General features: G+C 40.1%; 1 protein-coding gene across 2 annotated transcripts in view; it reads left to right on the forward strand.

Moving 5' to 3' along the window:
- Positions 1 to 26,605, forward strand: part of LOC109428076 (uncharacterized) — a 218,883-nt gene that overhangs the window by 186,585 nt on the left and 5,693 nt on the right. The window lies entirely within an intron of this gene.

A 26,605-nucleotide genomic window follows, 5' to 3' on the forward strand; every position in this document is an offset into this window, starting at 1 on the left:
GGGGTTATAGATCAAGCTAATTCCACAAGAGCCACAAGTCCAAGGAGAAGATGTGAATGTTTCTCAGACTGTGCGTCTCAAGGATCAATCATTACAATAAATTGATCTTATAAAGCCCAGTGGCTCCCAAGATGAGGTCATGGGTTATGATATTTTCTCAAGAACCTAAAAGTGAGGACAAAATGGAAATGTTTCTCAAATTTGCTGGTGCAAATCTAAGCTTTTTTCCAATATGGAATCAAGGACCGTACTAATTTCTCATGAATCTTAAGTGTGAGGACAAACTGAAAATGTTTTGAGCAGGGGTTCTCAGACATTTTGGCTTAGTCAACTTTTTGACAGAAAATTGCGTTGCATTGCACCTTTTTATTATTGTCAGAATTTCACAGGTTCAGGTTGCACCACAAGAGCAACAGTTATGTTATTCTGATTCAGTGCCAAGATTACTTGAAAATGACTCGCGTGCAACCAAAAACCTGCGGTGCCGTGTTTTTTTTTTTAAAATATGTGCTGCTTGGGCTTTTATGAAGATAGTGACTCTTGGGATAACCAATCCGATATACAATTGTACTTCTAGCACTTTTGGTTCTTGAGAAAGTTTCCTGAGCTCCCTGAAAAGCACAAGGGGCTGTCCATAAACCACGTGGTCATTGGGGGGGGGGGGGGGTCCGGCCAATGATCATTTTGTATGGACAAATTAAAATTTTTGTATGGACAAATGACCACGCGGGGGGGGGGGGGGGGGTTGAAAAGTCCCAAAAAAATGACCACGTGGTTTATGGACAGCCCCCAATCTGAAAAACCTTTTCACTTCCCCCTCACGCACACCTTCGTTTCTTGAGAATTTTAATAGGTCCATGGCCATAGGCTGGCAACCGCTGCATAACTACTAAATTATTAGAAGTGGCAAAATAAAAAAATAAATAAACACAAACATTTTTTATTGCATAATCTGTTAGTATATCAACTAGACAATGAACATTCCAAATTTCATAAATTCCTCTAAAAGCAACTCTTTAGAATTTCTCCAGGGATTCCATAATAAGTCCTTTAGCAATATCTCATTAGTTTTCTTTGATCGTTCAAAAATACATGCTCCAGGATTACTTTCAAAAAATTTTACACGAAATATCACAGACATTTCTCCAGGATTTTCTCCAGAAATTTCAACCGGAGCTCCTTCGCGAAACTTCTCGAGATTTCTTTAGATACTCATCTAGAGATTGTACTGTACTTCCTCAGATTTCTGGAAGATCTTCTGGAATTTGTTATGGATTGTAAACAGTTTCTCAGAAATTTCTCCTTAAAATTCATTAAAAATCGTACAGAGATTCCTTGAGAAATTCTTAAAAGGGTTCGTTAAGAAATTCATTCAGGATTCAGATATATCTCCATGGATTTTTTCAAAGTTCGTTCAGACGTTGCACAAAAAAAAATCTTGAAAGAATCCATTAAAGCGTTTCTGAAGAATTACTATGAGGATTGTCTAATAGAAATCTAAAAAACCCGGATTGATCCACCTAGTGGTGATAGTGCCTTTCTCGTCGAATATGTACTCATGACGTTTCCGTAGACGTGAACTGAAATGTTCCTGAATCATGAGAATACTTTACTTAGAACTTTATCAGAGCCGTCATTGAATTGACTTTAAACTTATTGATGGCACATAGGGTATATGTACCGTTCCTTGGCCTAATTTGCAAGCCGCATTGACAATTTTGACCATAACTCATGAATTAATGGCACTAGAAATAATATGTTGACCCTATCACACAATCTAGGCAATGCATATTTCACCAACTGGAAGTAAACTAACGTAAATGTTCAAGATTTTGCTTAATTAAGTTGTAAAGATTCGATGCGATGGTATGCAACGTTGGTCTATGGTACAAAAATTGGCCTATTAGTGGATACAACGTTGGCCTATTGCTTTCCATGCACTAGAACCACTTATTATCTCATTTTTTCAATATTTCTGCTGAAGTATTATCTCTGCTTGTTCACCAATCTTACTTGTACATTACATTTTGGAGCCAAATTTTCAAAAATCTGTAAATAAATTACTTAAACTTAAGTTCTCTCTTAATTTATTAACGAAAACAACGCAACCCTATTATTGTGTTGTATTTTTACAGTCACCGTACACAAAATCTTTCTTCCTGTTCGTTCTTTCTGGTTCTTACGCAAGCAATGTTGTTGACGTCACTTTATCGGTGTTGTTGACGTCACTTTACTGATGGGCCAAGATTTGGGTACATAGTGAAAAAAATGTCCTCAATATTCGGCCCACATTTAATTTGTAAAATAGTTATTTTTCGTTGAAAACAAATATACAAGATCAAAATAGCGTCTTTGACCATCGCATAAAATGTTCAGTTATCGAAAAGCCAATTCGAAATGTTCCAGAATCATGCCATTTATGATCATGTGTATAGACTACCCACTAAGCCGAAGAATCATGGCGTCTACAAAAGCCAAACAAAGTGACATTTTCATTCATTTTTAATGCCCAAAAGTGCTTAAATTGAAACGAAATGTTACAGTTGTTTGCCGCATAGCTTTTCCGATATCCAGTTATGCGTGTTTGTTTGAGTTTTTGGTTAACGTTGAGATAGGCCGAACGAGGGGGCTATGCCAACGAAGCATCCCGATACCCTACGTTATGTTCAACGTATAGGCAGAGCTGAAAAATATCAGACCTCTCAGTTGACAGCTTGACCTCCTTCACTATCACTGGAGGCCGATCAACACCAAGACGATACAACTTTTTCACAAACACAGATACCTTAACGATTTTCGACTAAGTATTTTCTACACACTTCTACACACGCTATATTTTATTATCATTGGCTACAACATGCATGTAAAAACAATGCAAGTAACTGAAATTTTTCATACTGAATCCCATTCAACTTTCAACCACATTACAGTGCGTGAGGGAACAAACAGTCGCATAAAAATTTTACGCTGTCATTTTAGACGCGAAAGAGAATTGAAAAAGTTTGTTCGGAGTTTTACGATTAAATTTTAATTTTCCCATACAACGTTGACCCATCCTTCTGCATTATTACACCTCAGGAATCTGAAATGGTGTGATTGGATGAGATCGTCTTAGTTTTGTTAAGATATCTATCGCTTGCTTTAATTTTTCTCACTTTTGAATTCCGACGAAGCACCCAACGCTAGTTTTGGAATACTACCGGTAGTTTTTTATGTGGTCTGAGACTATTTTCTTGCTAACCGTTCATCAGGTTATCGGAAAATCCGCGATTTGACGTGTCGCATGCATGGGTTTGGTTCGCTTATATATTTGGCCACTTCCAGCGGAACACTCGGAACCAGTTTCGGAACACCATCGGTTGTCCCAAATATGGTCTGAAACTCGCATGCATGCATATGGTCTGAAACTCGCATGCATGTGTTTGGTTCACTTAAATATTTGGCGGTGGAACGGGCCTGGTTTGATGGTTAGAACACAAGACTATCATGCCAAGGGCCTGGGATCGAATCCCACTCCCGACATATTTACAAAACGTAGGTTCTTCCTTCGGAAGGGAAGGGTCCCGAGATGAACTAGCTTCGAGTTAAAAATCTCGTTAATAAACACAAAAAAAAAAAAATTTGGCCACTTCCGGAGGGAACCCGGAACCGGTTCCGGAACACCACCGGTTGTCTCAAATATGGTCTAAAACTATTTTTTACTAACCATTCATCAGGTCGCCTAAGGAGCCGCGATTTGAAGTGTCGCGTGCATGGGTTCGGTTCACTTTTATATTTGGCCACATCTGGCGGGACATACGGAACCGGTTCCGGAACACTACCGGTAGAATCTTAGGTTGTCTGAGACTATTTTCTTGCTTATCATTCATCAAGTTATTGAAAAAGCCGCGATTTGATGTGTCGCATGCCTGGGTTTGCTTCACTGTTATATTTGGCCACTTCCGGTGGGACCTCCGGAACCGGTTTTGGGACACCGGTAGTTTCTTATGTGATCTGAGACCATTTTCTTGTCAACCGTTCAACAGGTTATCGCAAAGGGCGCAATTTGACGTGTCGCTTGCATGGGTTTGTTTCATTTTTATATTCGACCACTTCTGGCGAGACGCCCGGAACCGGTTCAGGAACACTACCGGTTCAGATATGGTCTGAGACTATTTTCCTGTTAGCCGTTCATCAGGTTATTGAAAAAGCTGCGATTTGATGAGTCGCATGTATGGGTTTGGTTCACTTTTATATTTGGCCACTTCTGGTGGGACCTTCGGAACCGGTTCCGGAACATTACCGGTTCAGATATGGTCTGAGACTATTTTCTTGCTTACTGTTCATCATATTATCGAAAATGCCGTGGTTTGATGTGTCACATGCGTGGGTTTGTTGCATTTTCATATCTAGCACCTTCCTGGGGTACCAATCCGGAACGCCTAAATGGCCATAACTCCGGAACGGCTGGACCGATCCGGACCATTTTCAATAGCAAACAATGGGACCAGATTCCGCGTCGAATGAACCGTCGGTCATTAAAATCGGTTGAGATTTACTGCCGAAAAGTGACGTGAGTTCGTTTGTACACATACACACACACATACACACACACATACACACACACAGACATCACCTCAATTCGTCGAGCTGAGTTGATTGGTATATGTGACTCGAATCTCCGGGCCTCCTATCAAAAAGTCATTTTTGGAGTGAACATATAGCCTTTCCAGTACACTTAGTGTACGAGAAAGGCAAAAACTTTAGAAATTTGTAGAAGAAATTTTTAAAAATTTTCTGGAGGGATTCCAGAACAAAATTTTCTGAAGCAATTTCTGAAGTTATGTATGGAATAATTCCTTTACCAATTCTCAGGAGAAATCTTCAATAAATTATTCACAATATCTTTTAAATTCGTCGAAAAAAATTCATTAGAAACTTCGCATTACAAAAATCGCTCGATAAGTTTCTGTAGAGATTTCCGTAGAAATCCCTGAATTTTCATCTGAAGAAACCTCTTTAAAAAAACTGCAGAAATCCCTGCAGCAGTTTCAGATAGAAGTGCTGGTGGCATTCTTTGAGTAATTCTTCAATACATTTCTGAGGGATCCCTATAGGGTAAAAATTGCAGGAAGATTTTTTTCATGCTTGAACAAGTTTTAAAGAGAAAAGTAAAGACAAATCATTGTCCATCAGAACATCAGAAAGTATAAGAAAGTCTTTGAAGAAATTCCTAAAATCGCTGGAAAATTTTCTTAAAGTTTTCTTAAAGATAGGTCTGAACAAATCAGAAATAATTTCTAGATTCAAATCATAGGCAATACCAAGATTATCCAGAAAAAGCCTTGAGAATTTTCTAGAGGAATTTCTGAATAAATGCTTTTCATACCAGCAGCATTCTATGAGAAATTTCCATCAATTATTTTTGAAATCAGTTCCTGAAATATTTTTTTTTAAATTTAAAGGAAAATCCTCCAGGAATTTCTAGAAGAATCTCCGAATCTCTGTGAAAAATAAATGTTCTGGGGTTGCATCTTTTGAAGAGATCTTTGAAGAGAATTCTCCCGGTAGAAATTCTGATAATATTCGTAGAAGAATTCCTTTACGAATGCTTGAAGAAATTCATATACAAACACAAACACGAACTTCTGCTAGGAGCATGGGTTCGATTCCCGCCGCAGCTGTCAGGAAAAGTTTTCGGCTGTGCCACTGGGCGTTGCATGCTAGTCCGTTGTCTAGTGTCGTGCTTTCTTCAAAGAGCGAATAGCTCACTGGAAGTGCTAAACGTGTCCGTGTCTTTTTTAATCGTGGAGAAAATGCTTAAGAAGTACATGGCAAGCAGAGATGCCAGATTATTTCTATCAAAAATCTGTATCAATACAGATTTTTCTGTATCGCCGTATTTGAGGACATAGCAGACACCGAGAGTTCTAGATTTCAATAGAAACTAATGAAAATGTTCTACTTTTTGACGGTGTTTGATTTTTAATGGTATTTACTTTTTTAAAACATGTGTCAAAATGCATAAATTTTCATAAATTCTTCCAAGTTTAGTCAACAATTTATAAAGTTTTCATTGAATTTATTGAAAATTACTTCAAATTTTATGCTTTTTGGAGAAATCTGTATCACATTCCGAAAATCTGCATTTTTCTATACTCTGTATCTTGTTTGTATAGAAGGTCAAAAATCTATATATCTGGCATCTCTGATGGCAAGGAAATAATTCCCAAATAGTTCATGGAGAAATCATGAACTCATTCAAACTAGGATTCCCCTTTCTACTGAAAAAATCAAAACATAAATCGTGAATGAGTTTACCCAGAATAGTTCCTGATTGGGCGTAATATTGGAGTCCTTTCCATGAGGGCATACTAGTATAGGGGGTGACTGAAATTTGTAAACCTTGAGAAACCAGCTGTGATTAAAGTTAATTTCACGTAATTTCAACAAAAGGCTAGAAAGACGTCATATTTATTTCTATATAATCAAAGCTTGCGCTGTCGTAACTCTTAGTATAACATGTGTTTTGCTTGAGTCCACATTAGGCCGTCCCTTATTTTGCAAAATTTAGAAATGTTATAAGTTCGTTAGTGGAAAATGATCGTTTTAGCTAAAAAATGATCGTGTCAAAATTTGAAGTCCGTATCTCAAGGCTAAGTGGTCCCTCAAGGGGTCTAAAGTTGTCAAAAATTGTATGGGACCAAAAAAACATGAAATTTTTATCGACAAAAAAATACGCTATTCTACTAAAATCGGTGATTTTAAGACCCTGAAGGGCCAAAAATGTGCTTAGATTTGCGATATCTCTACTCGTTTCCAAGATATTGACAAAAAACAACTGAAAAGTCAGCATTTTTGACCATTTTTTTAGATTCCGGAGGAAACTTACCTTATTTTGTTCAATAACTCGAAAACGAGTAGAGATATCGCAAATCTAAGCACATTTTTGGCCCTTTAGGGTCCTAAAATCACCGGTTTTAGTAGACTAGTGTATTTTTTGTCGAAAAAAAAATTCATATTTGTTTGGTCCCATACAATTTTTGACAACTTTAGGCCCCTTGAGGGACCACTTAGCCTTGAGATAATGACTTCAAATTTTGACACGATCATTTTTTAGCTAAAACGGTCATTTTCCAACAACGAACTTATAACATTTCCAATTTTTGCAAAATAAGGGACGGCCTAGTCCACATCCATGATTCGTCTGTTGGACACTGGTATTACCTTAACTTTAAACGTCTACCAGCTTACTAACAAGAACTTTTTCAACTTAATCAATCCAGTGTGCCAGTGGGTTTCAGGGAGTTTCGAGGAGTTGTTGAGGTTTTCACGAGAGATTTAGGAGGTTTACAGGGACATTTCAGAGAGACACAAAGGAGTTCCAAAGGTTTCTCAAAGAGAAGTTCAAAAGAAGACTTCCCGGTTATTTTGAGGAAGGTTGAAAGCTTCAGGAGAATTTCAGAGAGTTCCATATAGTTTAAGTAGCGCTCGAGGGGGTTCTTCTGAGATTAGGGGTCTCAAAGGCTGCTCAGGAATGCTTTCAGGGTCTCAGGAGCGATTCAAAGGATGTAAGGAGGTATACACTGGTTTTAGGGTAACTCCTTCAGGAAGGGTTTAGGCTTTTTAAAAGGGATTTCAAAAAAGCACCAGAAAACTGTTAGGGAGCCTTTAGTGAAAGAGGGAAGGAGGGTATTTAGAGGGGTTTCTTGAAGTGTTTGAAGGGGTTTCGAGGGAGCCTTAGTATAGGTTGAATGAGGGTTTCAACCACCATGGAGTGTTAACGAAGCACCAATTAATCCACCGATATCCCCTCAAAACTCTCTTATCCCTTCAACCACCTAGAAGTTCTAGAACAGTGGTCACCAAACTGCGGCCCGCGGGCCGCATGCGGCCCTCGACCAGGTTTTGTGCGGCCCGCGAACTGATTTTGAAATGTATTAGAAAGTGGCCCACTCATAGATTCCATAATGAAAATTTTACACATTTCATCATATTTTAAAACTTTCATGAGAATTAATATATTCTGCTGAAATTTTGCCATATCATGAAATGAATTTCAAAGATAAGTAAGATTTTTGAGAGTTTACAAACTGTAAAAGACTACTTTTTCGTATTCTGTTCCGAAAATATTCTAAACTGTTGTTAAAAACAGTGTATTTCGCTTAAATAATGAGTTTAGGCTGAATTTCACAGGTTTTCGGCGAAAAAATCCTTGTGTTTGATAAACTTTATATTCAGCATGTCTACCAGGAAAATAAACCAAACAATTTTACATTTTTTTCCTACAATTTATATAAAAAGTAAGGGGGCAAAAACTTTCGGAATTTCACTTAAAAACTCCAGGAACTGCGAAAGATACTCTTCAATATGTTGAGAATTCCTCTTACTTGCTCACATTGCTCAGTAAATCTGCATGTTTTTCTTAGTCTGCTTCCTAAGAAGTAACGCAAGAAAAACTTCAAAAAATCTTCAAGGATTTCAACAAAAGTATCTCCAGGCAGTTTTTTGGAATGTCTTTCGAGAATCCTGAAATCCCTACAAATCATTCTGAAATCTCTCGTGAATGACTTGCGGCCCGCAGTCTCTTATCAAAATTCAATTTTGGCCCGCAAAGACAGTTAGGCTGAGGATCACTGTTCTAGAAGAATGGAACTTGTTTGAAATTCCTAAAACTTTCAGAAATCCTCATTGATCCTGCCTGAAACTCCTCGAAACTCTACTGAAACTCTTGGCACCTTTTTGAATCTGCAGCCTCCTAACGGGTGGCCACTAAATAACGGGAATGCTTTTAGCAGCTGATTAAAAACAATAGAAGCGTCCATAGAGTAAACATTTTTTAGACAAAACCATCGTCTATCTATCCACAAAGTCAGCGTATTTTTTATTTTGTGTCAACTTATTCTGTTCTGCAGAAAACGACATTGAAACAGGAAGCACTACCAAAACGCCTTGGACGGCTCTACTGATTGCTCAAAACAACCGTAAAAAAAGTTAATAGTAAACCATTATAAAACTAGAACCCGCCCGGTTTTGAATGAATTCCACATTTCGGCATCCCAAGAAACAGATCCTGAAGGAAATAGAGGAAAACTAACAAAACCAATAAGCATGATATCATTTCACATAATAAAATCTTCTTTTGTGACATGGGCTGGATAAATCAATAGAATGCCTTGTTAAATAACACATATTTACATCAAATCACATTTACACATTGAACAACATGTAAATGGTTCGTTATAAAAAAAAAGCACAAAAAAAGTTCAACAATGAACCGCAGTGCACAAATTACATCGACACGTTTTGGTGATACAGAAAAATAACATTTTTTGGAAATTTCTATAAATGTCATTTACGGGAAAAGGCTACAACCAAAGCAAAAAAAAAAAAAACAAGTCAGTATCCCCATTTTTTCTTATTACTGTTTGAGTGTGTAGATGCTAAAGGTAGCTGAGAAACCATTTATTTTGACCAACGATTTCACAGACGCAGAAAATGCGTGAAAGTAATCTCTGAAAAGTCGTACAAAGCAGTTGCTCCAACATCACTGCAAAAAAATACTGTACAAATTACAACGTTCAACTTTCTTAAATTTTATATTTTCCATGGACGTACATTGTTAAACCTTTATGATAGTTAAATTCAGATTGCCATTTTTAAAGATCATATATTTTTAAGAGCACATTCAAAGCATTCCCGTTATTTAGTGACCACCCGTTAAAACCCTTCTGAAGGCTTTTGAATCCTACTGTAATGCACCTTCTGAGAATCCTCTGGAACCCCATGAAAACACCTAAAATTACCTTGGCGGCTGTTTAATGGAGTTTTAGGCTCAAAAACCATTAAATATGAGTATATTGGTACGAGAAAGATGGCGGGGGTCTAGAGTCCAAAAATGTCGACTAGAATATCCAAGATGGCGGTCGGCAATAAAAAAATGGTGGCTGTTTAATGGAGTTTAAGTCTCTAAAACCATGCTATATGGGTATATTTGATATGGGGAATAAGTCTGAAGTCTAAAAATGATGACCAGAGTTTCCAAGATGACATACTTATATCCAAAATGTCGTCTCAAAATTCAAGTTTAAACATAAAAAGCCATATTGAAAATTTGCTGGCAATTAGACAAAAAATAGATGTGACTGGCTTCAAATCAATACTAAAACATTTAAAAAATCGCCCTCTCAGGGAGATTCCATAATTCAGAGCATTTAAGTTTTTGGCACCTTCAATGCGGTTCTTGCCCCCAGGGGGTGATTTCGTCCACTTTGGCAATCACTGTTCAAATGCAAGAAAAACTGCCAGAATCAGGTATAATTACAAGCTTATATTTATGTTCATGCTTTTTCGTTCATCTTTCGACTTTCGAAGCCGTCAGCTCAGTTTTAAATCTCAAGCAAGCCGGCTCAAAATTTTCTCCTGCGTGGGAGTTAAAATTTCAAAACTTTTGTGCGAAACTAGAGCTTTCCTTCTGTAAGTATATCCAGCACTTGTACTCCCACGCACCATTCTAACTGCGAGACTGGTCGTCTATAGCACAATCTCCTCTTGATGGCACGGCTCGACGGCGATGGTCCTGTCGGGTGGTGGATGTGTTTTTGCCTCACCAACTTGGGCACGGCCGAACGTGACTGCGCAAATATTTACGAGCCAATTCCGCTTTCCAATCCAGTTGCCCAATTCCGCCGAGATTTCCCGAGATCCGGCGGCGGCACGGAAGTCAAGGAAAGGATAATTCTCGGCGGCAGCGTAACTTACGTCGAACATGTTTGAATTGGTCTTTCCGGAGAACGGTGTATGAAACTGAGTGAGAGCATACCATCCAGTGTAACTGTGTGTGCCGCTCGCCATTATTGTCTCGGAAATGCTTGCTTGACGGTGGCATCATCATCATCATCATCGACGACGCTGAGCTAAGGGAGAGCATACGGCGAAAAAGTTTGGTCCTTGCACGCGCCTTCGTTCGGAAGCAGGCGCGCTCCCACACATAGACACACGAACGTACAAACATTGGCAGCTGAAAACTTTTTCATTAAAAGTTGTAATAAAAAGGTCTTACAACGAGAGAGCAAATATTATCCTTGGTTCCAGTGACTGGCAGTGGCCGTGTACAACTTTCCGCAGAGCAGCTTCTCTTGCTTATTGTTTTCGGGAAACAACCGATGGCGTTGGTGCGGCTATTTTCGGTATTTCCGGGTCATGGATTATTTTTTCTTTACAACGAAGGATCAAGGGACCATAATTGAAAAATGAATGATAGAAGATCTCAGTTGAATCTGGAAGCCCAAGGCAATTACCGGAATGGTTTCTTTTTATCACGCATCCATGTTTGTTTTATTGGGAAGAAAAATATTAAAGATAGGGATGGGATGCCTTAAAGTTGAAGCCCCTATGTATGTTTTTTTTTGGTGACAGAGAGGACCAGTGCTGTCCAGGTGAAATCCGCGCTGGTTACCCAAGGTGTACAAATTTCAGCACCCTTTATACTGATACGCTGCAATGGAAATGGCTTCGATAATGCGCCTTATGCTTATTATTTGGATGATTTTTACTAATCTTGAGAATAGTTCTTTGGTAAAAGAATAATGCCCATGGCCAATAATATTCATTTTTCTTTTCATCCCATCTTTAAATCAAATTAAAACCCTTCAGGGGTTTTTCAGGATTCAGGAGATTGTGAGTAAAAATAGAAAGGGAAGAATATGAAGCGAATGAAATGCGCAGAGGAAAACATTTTTGTTTATGTTCGATTTTTTGGGGATAGGAAAGATAAACATTTAATCAGCCGTATATTGGGCCAAAACCTGCTTTAAATTAGCAGTTATGGCGCATATACGGCATATTAGCATTTAATGATCTGCAGTAAAGGCGCATATAGTGCTAAATAAAAGCAACTTTAACTGCTATTTGGTTACCTGGGAGGTATTCCTCATTCTATTCCTCCAGGTACACTTTTAAGAATCCCTCCTTGTTTCTTGTCTTTTTTCCAGAAACTATTCCAGAAAATTCTAAAAAGGTTCATCAGAAATTCTTTAGGGATTGGTTCATAAATTTCATTCTTCAGGAATTCTTTCAGAAATTATTCTGAGGATATCTCATCAACATTTCCTGAACTGCTCACAGTAATTCCATTAGGCGCCGTCCATAAATTACGTAACGCTATAGGGGGAGGGGGGAGTACGGCCGAGCGTTACGGCCCATACAAAAAATTTGGGAGATTCATACAAAAAAGCGTTTCGGAGGAGGGATGGGGTGTTGAAAAATGTCGATTTTAGCGTTACGTAATAAATGGATGCTGCCTTAGAAATTACTGCAGGATTTTTCATTTGTATTTTCTCCAGATTTCCAAGAAAAACAGATAAGAATACTTGGTGACGATCATCCAGTTCACTGAATACCTCAATCATTCAGAGATTCCTTCAAAAAGTTCTGTTCCTTCATAAATTTCTTTAGTGATGCCATCAAGAATTGCTAGTGTATTTTTTTTCTCAAATTTCGGCAATTGAAGAAAACAAATAACTTAAAAAAATCAGAAACAGCTTCTGGTATTTTTGTCTACTAATCTGTTCAGGAATCGTACAACTAATTTTTCTAAGATTTTTTCAGTAGATACCCAGGAAATTTATTTTAGAGAATCATTCATAAAATCTTCCAAACATCCCCTGAGACATCTTTTCAAGAATTTATCCACTATCTTGGTGTGCCATTTCTGCATGAGTTCCTGCCTAATGTTCTTTTTAGGATCCCAAAAAAACATTTTTTAGGCTTCGTTCCGACTGTAAACATGGGCTGTCCTTGAGGATTTTTTTTTTAAATCTCCAAAGATTCATTCAGAAACTCCTTCTGGAATTTATCCTTGAACATAGTTCTAGAGTTCCTCCAAAAGTTTCTCTTGAAATTCTTCCAGGTATTTCTCAAAAGGTATCATAAGAGTTTTTTCTCAAATTCCTCGAGAGATTACTTCAAATATTGTTTCAGAGAATTGCTTCCTGAAATCCTGCAAAGAAACTCAACCATTTCATCTACAAATTTCCAAAAGCATGTCCTAGAGTTCTTCTATGGATTCCTGATGCTTTATAAATTTCTTTAAGAATTTTCCAGTAATGTTTGTGCATTTCATCATATGAAATCTAAGAAGATATTTATGACGGACCACAGAAGCAACTTAACAACGAATGTTTATAATATTTATGCAGGCATCCCCGAAGGATTTTCAAAAGGAATTTCTAAAGCAATTTCTGAAAAAAAACAGCAAAGAACAATTAAAGAAATACCTTGGTAAAATTCCTGAACATAATCCCAAAATTATAGAATTTTTGAAACCATTTTTAGAAGAAATCCGTAAAACACCGTCAGGTATTCAGGGAGACATCTAGAGGCATCAAAACGATTTTTTTAGAAATCTCACGATAAATTTCTGAAGAAATAAGTGGAGAATTTCATTGTAAATCGGTTGGCGAAACTCGTAGAGTTTATTGAAAAATTTAAAAACACACCGACGGTAGCCGAAGTAGCCGATTATTCGGTCCATGGCTGTGTGTCTCCAGTTCTGTATTCTTCGAAAAGTCCGCAGATCGTCCTCCACTTGATCAATCTACCTAGCTCGCTGCGCACCATTTTTGTCGGGTTGCTATCCGACTTCCTGATGACGTGACCCGTCCACCGTAGCCTCCTAATTTCCTGGTATGGAAGATGCTTGGTTATCTCATCAGCAGATGCAGCTCAGGGTTCATTCACCTTCTCCAAGTCCCGTATTCCATCTGCACTCCGCCCGTAGATGGTAGCAGCACCTTCCGTTTGAAAACTCCAAGGGCGCGTAGGCCCTCTGAACGTAGGGTCCATGCTTCGTGTCCGTAGAGGACTACCGGTCTAATCAGCGTTTTGTAGATAGTTTACTTCGTGTGACGGCGAACTTTATTCGATCGTAGAGTTCAGCGGAGTCCAAAGCAAGCTCAATTTCCTGCCACAATGCATCTCTGAATTTCTCTGCTGGTGTCGTTCCCAAGCAACGCATATGTTATATAAGAGTTACGACAGCGCAATTTGTGGTTGTGTAGAAGTTTAATTGACGTTATTCTAGCATTGTGTTGGAATAACGTCAAATTAACCTCTATACAACTCAAAGTTGAGCTGCCGTAACTCTTATATGACATGCATGTTACTTGGGTTGTCGACGGTCACCAGTGAGCCCAAGTACACGAACTCATCACCGTCGATAGAAATTCGGGTTGACGGGCGGGGCCCATATAGCCGAGGCGGTAAACGCACGGGTATTCAGCATGACCATGCTGAGGGTGACGGGTTCGATTCCCGGTCGGTCCAGGATCTTTTCGTAGGTAAAGGAAATTTCCTTGACTTCCTTGGGCATAGAGTATCTTCGTGCCTGCCACACGATATACACATGCAAAATGGTCATTGGCAGAGGAAGCTCTCAGTTAAAAACTGTGGAAGTGCTCATTGAACACTAATCTGAGAAGCAGGCTTTGTCCCAGTGAGGACGTTACGCCAAGAAGAGGAGAGAGAGGAGGAGGAGGGTGCGGTGATTCCTCCCTGGAGCTTTTTGCCAGCATGTACTTTGTCTTCGACACATTAATGACTAATCCGATTCGCCTGGCTTCACTCTTTAGTCGGATGTACGTTTTCACCATCGCCTGTGCGGACTCCTTCACTTGATACTCGCGGTTTTGGCTTCGCTTCACTACCCATTCGACTAGAATCCCTTCCAAAACATAAACTTTTCTTCAGTTTTCATTCGAAGCTACGGATAGACTCCTCTTTGTCACTTGGTTGGAGCTCATGTGGTTGTGGGATACAATCCAACTCAGAAGTGTTTCACTTCACCATTCGCATATGATTGCTTCAGGAATTGCCACCAGTGATGGAATTACTCTCATCATGAAGCAATTCGCGAGTGTAAAGCTGACACAAGGCTTACTCACGATTCCGAGAGTAAACAGTGTGTGAGTTTATTCGCACCCGCCTGCTTCGTGAGTAAGAAGCAAAACAAAAACAGAAGCACTCATGAGTTTTTATTCGTGAAGAACTAGTGGAGCTGTGGTAAGTGCATTTATTGTTGTTATAATAGCAAATCCAGTGATTATCTAACATAAATTAATGCTTTATGCTTCATTGCTCCTGAAAAGCAGCATTGCCAGTCGTTAAAATGCGTTTTTCGTCAAAATGCAAAAAAAAAACTCACGAAGCTTCGCGAATCTCATGCGAGTGCTTGCCAGCTTCGTTTACTCACGAATAAAGAAGTGCGAGTATTCTCGGGCCCCTGTTGTTCACGAGTATGTTTGTTTTGGTTTGTGTCTGCTCAGCTGCAATCTTCATTTTCCATCTCTGATTGCCACCGGTGATTGTCGCTGAAGTTTCCACTGAGGATTGCTCCAGGAAGCCCACCCGGATATTGCGATGGGAATTCCTCCAACAATCCTGGTGTGAACTCCTGAAGGAATCTCCGATATGAATTTCTGGGGAAACCATGGGTGGGAGTTCCTGGAAGAATCTCCGGTGGTAGCTCCTGCAGGAATCCCCAAAGGGAACTTCTGAAGGAAACAAAAACTCTCACTGTTGAAGTTCACCAATTTCTTCCTAGAATCTCCAGCAGTTTCCTTCGCGGTATTCTGCAGTAGTCCCTTCCGAGGATCCAGTGGCAATTTCTCCTGCTATCAATGGACCAAGTAGTCCTGCAACAATTCCTTTCCTTACCGGAGTTTCCAACAGAAATCGCTTCTAGGGAATCCTCAAATAAAGTCTTCTTCAGCAGAATCTTTTGGGAAATCCTCTATCAGATCCATTCGAGAATCTATTGGCGTTTTCCGAAAAAATCCCGCAATTTCCGTCGAGAAATTTTTCATTGATTCTTTATGAAAAGTACTTCATAAATCCCTTCTAGTGCTTCTCGAGCAGTCTCTTCCAGATATAATCTTAATGCAAATCCTCGAGAGGAACTCTATAGTAATTTCTTCGATGAATTTGTTGTGCTGGTAACAATAATGGTAACACCAGGTGAAAACTTTTGACAAATCTGGACCCGTGAGCTGACATTTTCGGACATGGGGCTGTCCATAAACCACGTGGTCATTAGGAAGGGGGGGGGGGGCAATGACCATTTTGTATGGACAAATAAAAAATTGTGTATGGACCAATGACCACGCGGGGGGGGGGGGGGGGGTGGGGGGGTTTAAAAAGTCCCAAAAATGACCGCGTGGTTTATGGACAGCCCCCATACTACATAGCTTATGGACTTAATCGAATATCTCTCCATCAGTACAGTGAGATCAGTTTAAAAGAATACAGTGGTACAAATTCGTTTAAAGCACATACTTCTCAAAACATTCTCTTTATAAATGTTGCTGCATATTCAAATTCATGATAATAATGCTCTAAGTATCACTTGTAATAGTACTTCTGAAAATGTATGTTGACATCAAGAATTGTGTAATAATTTGGCAATAACAAATATGGAAAAAACGAAAAAAATGCGTTTAAACGAATTTTACGCCTTAAATTAGATAGTTATTCCTCGATAAAAATTAAACGAATTGGAAGTAATTTTTCGTTACTCGTGAAAATAGTATATTGCGAGAGTGTTAATCAAAAGATATATTAATAAAACACAGATGACCTAAAAATTAAGTTTACCGTTCAAAAATCAAGTGTGTTTAAACGAATTTGTACCACTGTATTGCATCCTGTGAGAGAACAAAGTTGTAATGATTGGGATTAAGTTTTAGTAAGTACTAAAATTGGACTTCGAAAGTCTAAGTACCACAAGCCAAGTAGCATAAATTCAAGATGAATGTTCCGATTATCCCTGCCACTCTTTCCTGTACAATAAGAAAAGAAAGAAAAGCGGAAACCAAAGCAAAATCACTACGTATAAACCGCCCACCAACCTGCTTAGTCTTCTCAATGACCCACACCGTTCCCAACAGCACCAAGCATTAACGGCCATCTAGCTTGGAAAAATGGATTTTCTTGTACTTTTATGCGAGAAGCATTAGTTTAATTTTATTTCACTTCATTTCGCACCGCTCGAGCGAGCTCACCAAGCTCGTAAAGCAAGTCGAGCGAAAGTCGCCACTACCTTACCGGAACTGCTCTCTGTGCCACATCACGAAGTGGCAGCAGCGTTTATAGCGCATTAGGAACACTGACTGGCGGGCGGCGGGCGGCGGTGACCAATCTGGGCGCAATAGAGCAGTTTTCTTTATTGGCCGTATTCTCACCGGACAAAAGTCAGCAAAACTTGCAGCCTCCACCAAATCGATTCGAGCTCAATCAACCGTTACGACTCTTCTTGGATTGTCCCCTCGTGGCTCTCCGTGGAACGTACCTAGGACGTCGATGAAGATGAAGACTGGCCACGGCTGTTGGCTGGTGGCATGTTGAAAAATAGACGTCTTTGGGGGCTAATGTCAATGGCAGTGTACATCGAAAGAAGATGGATTGACCGTAATTAAGGAAATGGAGAAGAAGGGAAACAATCTCGGTGATAATATTGTGCTACGTACAATGTGAGACATCGGTGACAATTGCACTCATGATACAATACAGTCTGACTTATCCTGTATTGTATCATGACTGTACTGTACCCTGACTCCTTATGAATCTAAAAAACATAAAATAATCTCTGCAATTTCGCGTGAAACTCCACCTGCAATTAATCCTGGAATTTTTACTTATGTTCCTATTAGAGATCACTCTGGGAATCCTTTTGAAATTCCTCCTGGAAGTCCTCCGGGTATTAACAAATATTATTCCTGCTGTGAACAAAAGTCGAATTTAGTGCTATTTCTATTTCCATCGTTTCAAACCTTAAACAATTCACGGTCATTTAAGACACCTCTGCACAAAAAAATTCAGAAATTGTGGCACTTCTGCCGAACTTTTATCTATAATGGCAGTCGCATAATCTTAATGGTGCTCCGCTGTTGTACTGGCTCCACACTTTTCGACATCGCAAAAAGTAATCATCAGTTATCCCCACGGATGCGACTGAGGATTGTAACTCCACCAAGTAAAACCTATTTTTCAAGTCTTACTGCTCATTAAGCAAAATAATGTTTTTTTTGCACCGGCCCCGAACGATCCCGACAGTCAGCCCACCGTTCTTGATCCCTGAAGTATTTTATTGCTATGGTGCTGCCGCAGCCCACTCTGCAACACCTAACCATTCCCACACACACAGCAGCATTGGAAACCAGTCGAATCTAAACAAGCCCTCCGGGGAAGCCTTAACGACACTTCATCAAGCTTCGTCCCGTTTTGCGGATTCTTTGTGCTTGAGCATTAATGCAAACATTTCCCTGCGTGGCCTGTCAGCAGCGCAAACATCCTCCCCCGCAGAGCCGTAGATCTCATTCAGTGTTGAAGCCGCAAACGGTTTATTTGACGACGTTGAGGGTGGAGTGAACTCAATGCGTTACGATTCTGCTCAACGAAAGAACACCATTTTAGACACACCACTGAGAGGATTGGGGGTGTAATGGGCAGGTATCGTTTACTTCTCTCATTGATTCATTGTTTGCCTCTACTTGCTCTTGCAAAACTTGTCTCCTGCAGTATTCAGGTGTTCGACGTTGTGCTACTTTCATCTTTCAACCAATGTATTTTGTTGGAGCATGCAAGAAAGCTTACAAAGATTACCCATTGTTGTAAACAAGAAAACCCAGGTAACAATTTGATACTGTACAAACGTTTCTCCAACTATTTTGAATCAGCCATTCTTTTGAACAAAAGCTGAGCACGAGAGGTATAGTCCTTAGCTCTTAAACATCTAATTTTTGTGATTTTATTCAACCTTTAGCTGATTTCCGGTTCATTGAAAAGCTGTTTTGAGGTTTAATATGCGCTTAATCAGTAATCAAATAAATTTATTTATTGTGTAAAAATAAAAACACTTTAGTGAACCAATATTTTCACCATTAGCTGCTTCTATTTCCAGAAGAGATGTTTTGGAATGTATAAATTAATATGTAGGAAAACTAGGAATTGAACTCGGACCTTCTGATTTATAGTCACTCACCTTAGCACCTACACCAAACATAATTGTATACGTATGTTCGAAAACAATAGCATTACTTGTGTCTGAATAGTCAATAACATAAGTTGAAATAAGGCTGTATTAAGGCATTAGAATAACTAGCCACAGAAATGCAATGTCGCGACTGTTCGTGTGACTAACATCTAGTATGCCACGCCCTTACAGCGTCAGTAGCGATACTAGAAGTGTCAAATAAATTTTGTTTACCAAAACATAAGGTCTTCTACAAGATGGACACTTACAAATACGTCATTTATTGCAATTAAAGTTAGTAAACAAATAAATGAGAAAAGTGATTACAGCGCCATTGGAGTTCAAGTGTATTTCTATTATTAAGGCTGAACAAGCGATGTTGACATAACAAAAATATGCTTGGGACAGCTGTCAAAAAATATGTGCTTAAAGGTTGAACAATAGATGATGAATTCCGCATGTTGATGTATGCTTTCAAGCTGGTTTCACAGATGAAAAATATTCTATTCAACTTGATATTCACCCATCTATGTATTGCTGATTAAAAAGGTTGAACCAGCCATACTTCAGACCAATACTCAGCTGTCATTGTGTTCAGCCACTGACATCATTAATCAGCCACTGTTCAGCTAATACTCTTACTGTTCAGCATTTATTGTTACTTGGGATATATACCAGGGATTATTTCGGCGTTTGCAATCAAACGATCATCCGACATATCGATGTGTATTACATCTTCTTCAGGGAACTCTATGTTCGAGGCAAGCTAATTATACTATATATAATTAACATTGACGGTGTGTGGAGTGTTTAGAATATGACAAACCTCGAGAATAGGAAGATCTGTTTGCCTTCTGTCATCTCTAGTATCCAGACACCTCAGTCGAAAGCTGCCTCCAAGAAATATATATTTAATAAGTTTAAAGGCTTAATTAACAAAGAATAGGTTCTGAATTTTCAGTTTCCGCTAAGCAAACACGTTTTCACGTTTTGCCCTTTCAAATTTTAGAACCAAAACCTCACTTCTCAGGTGTTTAGCAAGCCCACCATTCCCCCCTCAACCGACAGTACTCTAGGTCTGTAATTTCATTTAGTCCTATTTTGTCGCTGTGGAAAGCAGTTTCTCCGACAATTTTCACTGCAATTGCGTAACAGACAGTCAGTGGATCTAGAGAGACGAGCATCTAGGAACTCAACGAATGGTAGCAAGCAGTGAATGGACACACCAACCGAGACCGTGTGAATAAGGAAGAAAGCAGACTAAAATTAAAATCATTACCGTAATCGAGCGTCGATTGGAAGTGCTTTTTTCTACGCTTTTGGTTCCGGGTGATTTATGAAGCGATCGATTGTGCTTGCTTCCTCTTCCGCTTGGTGACTGTGAGCAGTTAAAGTATTTTGTTTCAAAAAGCTGCAGAATTGACACACATATATGAAAAACAAAAATTTCGAAAAATACCAATTTTTACCTTCTAAATCAGTAATTTTGGAATTCCAGAAGCTACGTTCAAAATTTGAGCAAAATTGGTTGAGCCTAAGGGGGCGCTCAAAACGCTTGAAGTTTGTATGGGAAAACTTGGCCAAATGTATGCAGAAATTTTAAGTTTTCGAATTTTGCCACTAGGTGGCGCTATAAGCGTTCAATAATCAAACCCTTTGGTATTATTGTAGGTGACTATATGCCAGAGAACTTTGTCGAAGACTGCGAAGTGATCCGACGGCTGTGAAAAAAGTTATAGTTATAAAGTTATATATATGATATTATTCCTTTACATGTATTGGAAAAATAACAATAAAGTTTATCCTCACTTTTCCTAGAGTATAACTTTTTTCACAGACGTTGGATCACTTTGCGGTCTTCGACAAAGTTGTTTGGCATATAGTCACCTACAATAATACCAAAGGGTTTGATTATTGAACGCTTACAGCGCCACCTAGCGGCAAAATTCGAAAACCTAAAATTTCTGCATACATTTGGCCAAGTTTTCCCATACAAACTTTAAGCGTTTTGAGCGCCCCCTTAGGCTCAACCGATTTTGCTCAAATTTTGAACGTAGCATCTGGGAATTCAAAACAAATGATTGAGGAGGTAAGACTTGGCATTTTTCGAAACTTTTGTTTGTCATATAAGTGTGGGCCACCTTAATTGACATACATTTATGGAATTGACAATGTACTTTCGTTTGGTTTATTATGTAATCCAAAAGGACAAACGAGTTATGTGAAATTAAAAAAAAAAGTAAGAAGAGTCACTAGGAATTCTAGCAAAAATCCTTAAAATAAACCTTTGAAGATATTACTGGAAAATTTTAAAAATTCTTTATTCAGGATTATTCTAGAAAAATTCCAGTAGCAATTTCAGCGAAAATCTAGGATGAATTCCAGGAGGAACCCCGGATCAGGCATTTCAAGAGGAATTCCAGGAGAACTTCCAGGTGAAATACGAGGATAAATTCCAGGCGGAATTTCAGGAGGCATTCCTGAAATCATTCAACCTCAAAGGAATCTCACGAGAAATTTTAGGAGAAATTTCAGGAAAAAATCCAGGTCAAATCGAGGATGAATTTCTAAAGGAATTAAAGGAGAAATTCTGGAGAAATTCCATGAGTTATTGAAGAAGAAATTCTAGTGAAGATTGCAAAGTTATTCCAATTCAATTTCAGCAATTTGGACGAAAATCCATGGAAAAACTCAAGGGGAAATTCCTGGAGAAATTCCAGAAGGAATTCCCAGGTCAAATTCCGGAGGAATTTTAGGAGGATTTCCAAAAAGAACTCTAGTAGTCTACATCGGTTGATAAAATAAATGTATTCCCGGAAGAAATCTCGGAGCTTTTCCATGAATTATTCCAGACGAGTTCCAGGAGAAATTCCCAGAAGAATTTAAGCAAAAATTCACGAAAAAAATCCAAAAGGAATTCCGGAAAGAATTCCAGGAGAAATTTCCAGAGGAATTCTAAGAAAAAAATTCGGCGTAAACCCAAGAGGAATTCCGGAAGAAATTTCAGAAGAAATTTCATTGTACATAATTTCAACGTAAATCCAAGAGTAGTTTCTGGAGAATCTCTAAGAGTAATTTCAAGAAAATTTCCAGGGAGAATAACATAAGAATTCCAAAAGAAATTCCAGGATTATTTCAAAGAGGAACTCCAGTTCAAAAAAAAATCAGGTGGCATTCCAGGAGTAGTTTTAGGACAACTTGCAGGAGGAATTCAGGGAAAATGGCAATTCAAGGAAATTCCGGAATGAATTTCACAAGCAATTTCAATGTAATCACCGTAGTAATTTCATCGTCAATCCAAGAGAAATGGAGGACCTCTAATAGGAATTTCAAGAGAACTTCCGGGAGGAATTTCAGACTTCTAGGAGGAGTTCCAGGAGAAGTTCCAGGAGAAATTCCAGGAAGAATTCCAGGAAGAATTCCAGAAGAAATTCTAGGCAGAATTCCGGAAGGAATTCCAGGAAGAATTCCGGAAAGAATTCCAGCAAGAATTCCGGGAGGAAATCCAAGAAGAATTCCGGGAGAAACTACAGGATGAATTCCGGGAGGAATTCCAGGAAGAATTCCGGGAGGAATTCCAGATAAAATTCCGGGAGGAATTCCAGGTGGAACTTCGGAAGGAATTCAAGGTAGAATTCCGGGAGGAATTCAAGGTAGAATTCTGGGAGGAATTCCAGGTAGAATTCCGGGGGGAATTGCAGCAAGAATTCCGGGAGGAATTCCAGGAAGACTTCCGGGAGGAATTCTAGGAAGAATTCCGGGAGGAATTCCAGAATAATTCCGGGAAGAATTCAAGGAAGAATTCCGGGAGGAATTCCAGGAAGAATTCCGGGAGGAATTCCAGGAAGAATTCCGGGAGGAATTCCAGAAAGAATTCCGGGAGGAATTCCAGGAAGAATTCCGGGAGGAATTCCAGGAAGAATTCCGGGAGGAATTCCAGGAAGAATTCCGGAAGGAATTCCAGGAAGAATTCCGGGAGGAATTCCAGGAAGAATTCCGGGAGGAATTCCAGGAAGAATTCCGAGAGGAATTCCGGGAAGAATTTCGGGAGGAATTCCAGAAAGATTTCCGGGAGGAATTCCAGGAAGAATCCCGGGAGAAATTCCAGGAAGAATTCCGGGAGGAATTCCAGGAAGAATTCCGGGAGGAATTCCAGGAAGAATTCCGGGAGGAATTCCAGGAAGAATTCCGGGAGGAATTCCAGGAAGAATTCCGGGAGGAATTCCAGGCAGAATTCCGGGAGGAATTCCAGGTAGACTTCCGGGAGGAATTCCAGGTAGAATTCCGGAAGGATTTCTAGGAAGAATTCTGGGAGGATCTCCAGGAAGAATTCCGGGAGGAATTCCACGAAGCATTCCAGGAGGAATTCCAGAAAGAATTCCGAGAGGAATTCCAGGAAGAATTCCAGGTAGAATTCCGGGAGGAATCCCAGAAGGAATTCCTGGAGGAATTCTAGGAAGAATTCCGGTAAGAATTCCAGGAAGAATTCCGGTAGGAATTCCAGGAAAAATTCCGGGAGGAATTCCAGGAAGAATTTCGGGAGGAATTCCAGGAAGATTTTCGGGAGGAATTCCAGGAAGAATTTCGGGAGGAATTCCAGAAAGAATTCCGGGAGGAATTCCAGGGAGAATTCCGGGAGGAATTCCAGGAAGAATTCCGGGAGGAATTCCAGGAAGAATTCCGGAAGGAATTCCTGTAAAAATTCCGGGAGAAATTCCAGGAAAAATTCCGGGAGGAATTCCAGGAAGAATTTCGGGAGGAATTCCAGGAAGAATTTCGGGAGGAATTCCGGGAAGAATTCCGGGAGGAATTCCAGGAAGAATTCCGGGAGGAATTCCAGGAAAAACTCCGGCAGGAATTCCAGGAAGAATTCCAGGAGGAATTCCAGGAAGAATTCCAGGAGGAATTCCAGGAAGAATTCCAGGAGGAATTCCAGGAAGAATTCCGGAAAAAAATCCAGGAAGAATTCCGGAAAAAAATCCAGGAAGAATTCCGGAAGGAATTCCAGGAAGAATTCCGGGAGGAATTCCAGGAAGAATTCCGGGAGGAATTCCAGGAAGAATTCCGGGAGCAATTCCAGGGAGAATTCCGGGAGGTATTCCAGGAAGAATTCCGGGAGGAATTCCAGGAAGAATTCCGGGAGGAATTCCAGGAAGAATTCTGGGAGGAATTCCAGGAAGAATTCCGGGAGGAATTCCAGGAAGAATTCCGGGAGGAATTCCAGGAAGAATTCCGGGAGGAATTCCAGGAAGAATTCCGGGAGGAATTCCAGGAAGAATTCCGGGAGGAATTCCAGGAAGAATTCCGGGAGGAATTCCACGAAGAATTCCGGGAGGAATTCCACGAAGAATTTCGGAAGGAATTCCAGAAAGAATTCCGGGAAGAATTTTAGGAAGAATTCCGGGAGGAATTCCAGGAAGAATTCCGGGAGGAATTCCAGGAAGAATTCCGGGAGGAATTCCAGGAAGAATTCCGGGAGGAATTCCAGGAAGAATTCCGGGAGGAATTCCAGGAAGAATTCCGGGAGGAATTCCAGGAAGAATTCCGGGAGGAATTCCGGGAAGAATTCCGGGAGGAATTCAAGGAAGAATTCCGGGAGGAATTCCAGGAAGAATTCCGGGAGGAATTCCGGGAGGAATTCCAGGAAGAATTCCGGGAGGAATTCCAGGACAAATTCCTGGAGGAATTTCAGGAAGATTTCCGGGAGGAATTCCAGGAAGAATTCCGGGAGGAATTCCAGGAACAATTCCGGTAGGAATTCCAGGAAGAATTCCGGAAGGAATTCCAGGAAGAATTCCGGAAGGAATTCCAGGAAGAATTCCGGAAGGAATTCCAGGAAGAATTCCGGAAGGAACTCCAGGAAGAATTCCGGAAGGAATTCCAGGAAGAATTCCGGGAGGAATTCCAGGAAGAAATCTGGAAGGAATGCTAGGAAGAATTCCGGAAGGAATTCCAGGAAGAATTTCGGGAGGAATTCCAGAAAGATTTCCGGGAGGAATTCCAGGAAGAATTCCGGGAGAAATTCCAGGAAGAATTCCGGGAGGAATTCCAGGAAGAATTTCGGGAGGAATTCCAGAAAGATTTCCGGGAGGAATTCCAGGAAGAATTTCGGGAGGAATTCCAGGAAGAATTCCGGGAGGAATTCCAGGAAGAATTCCGGGAGGAATTCCAGGAAGAATTCCGGGAGGAATTCCAGGAAGAATTCCGGGAGGAATTCCAGGAAGAATTCCGGGAGGAATTTCAGGAAGAATTCCGGGAGGAATTCTGGGAAGAATTCCGGGAGGAATTCTGGGAAGAATTCCGGGAGGAATTCTGGGAAGAATTCCGGGAGGAATTCTGGGAAGAATTCCGGGAGGAATTCCAGGAAGAATTCCGGGAGGAATTCCAGGAAGAATTCCGGGAGGAATTCCAGGAAGAATTCCTGGAGGAATTCAAGGAAGAATTCCGGGAGGAATTCCAGGAAGAATTCCGGGAGGAATTCCGGGAGGAATTCCAGGAAGAATTCTGGGAGGAATTCCAGGACAAATTCCTGGAGGAATTTCAGGAAGATTTCCGGAAGGAATTCCAGGAAGAATTCCGGAAGGAATTCCAGGAAGAATTCCGGAAGGAATTCCAGGAAGAATTCCGGGAGGAATTCCAGGAAGAATTCTGGAAGGAATGCCAGGAAGAATTCCGGAAGGAATTCCAGGAAGAATTTCGGGAGGAATTCCAGAAAGATTTCCGGGAGGAATTCCAGGAAGAATTCCGGGAGAAATTCCAAGAAGAATTCCGGGAGGAATTCCAGGAAGAATTTCGGGAGGAATTCCTGAAAGATTTCCGGGAGGAATTCCAGGAAGAATTTCGGGAGGAATTCCAGGAAGAATTCCGGGAGGAATTCCAGGTAAAATTCCGGGAGGAATTCCAGGTAGAATTCCGGGAGGAATTCCAGGAAGAATTCCGGGAGGAATTCCAGGTAGAATTCCGGGAGGAATTCAAGGTAGAATTCTGGAAGGAATTCCAGGTAGAATTCTGGAAGGAATTCCAGGTAGAATTCCGGGAGAAATTTCAGGAAGAATTCCTTGAGGGATTCCAGGAAGACTTCCGGGAGTAATTCCAGGAAAAATTCCGGGAGGAATTCCAGGAAGAATTCCGGGAGGAATTCCAGGAAAAATTCGGGGAGGAATTCCATAAAGAATTCCAGGAGGGATTCCAAAAGCGATTCTAGGATAAACCCCAGACAGAACTTCAGGAAAAACTCCAAATTAAATTTCTGGAGGATTTCCGGAAGGAATTCCAGAAGGAAATCATGGAAAAATCCCAGGAGCTGGCTCGCAGGGCTTGACATCTAATGCCTGTTCTTTTTATTTTCATATCGTGATAGCATCAATGACAATTAGGATTACACATGTTAAATGATAGAACCTGTTCATAAACTACGTAGACTCTTAGCGGAGACAATAGGGGTCTGGCCAAAGCTTACGCAAATTTCGAAAATTTTGTATGAACAAAGCTCAGAAGCTGAACCTGAAAATATGGTATATGAAAAACTCGTGCAGCTAGACCAGTTGCACAAGAAAATTAAAGAAGAAATATTTAAGGTAAATGTCATCGAGTACCTCC

This window comes from Aedes albopictus, chromosome 2, assembly GCF_035046485.1.
Source record: "Aedes albopictus strain Foshan chromosome 2, AalbF5, whole genome shotgun sequence".
In the NCBI taxonomy this organism is placed as follows: Eukaryota; Metazoa; Arthropoda; class Insecta; order Diptera; family Culicidae; genus Aedes; species Aedes albopictus.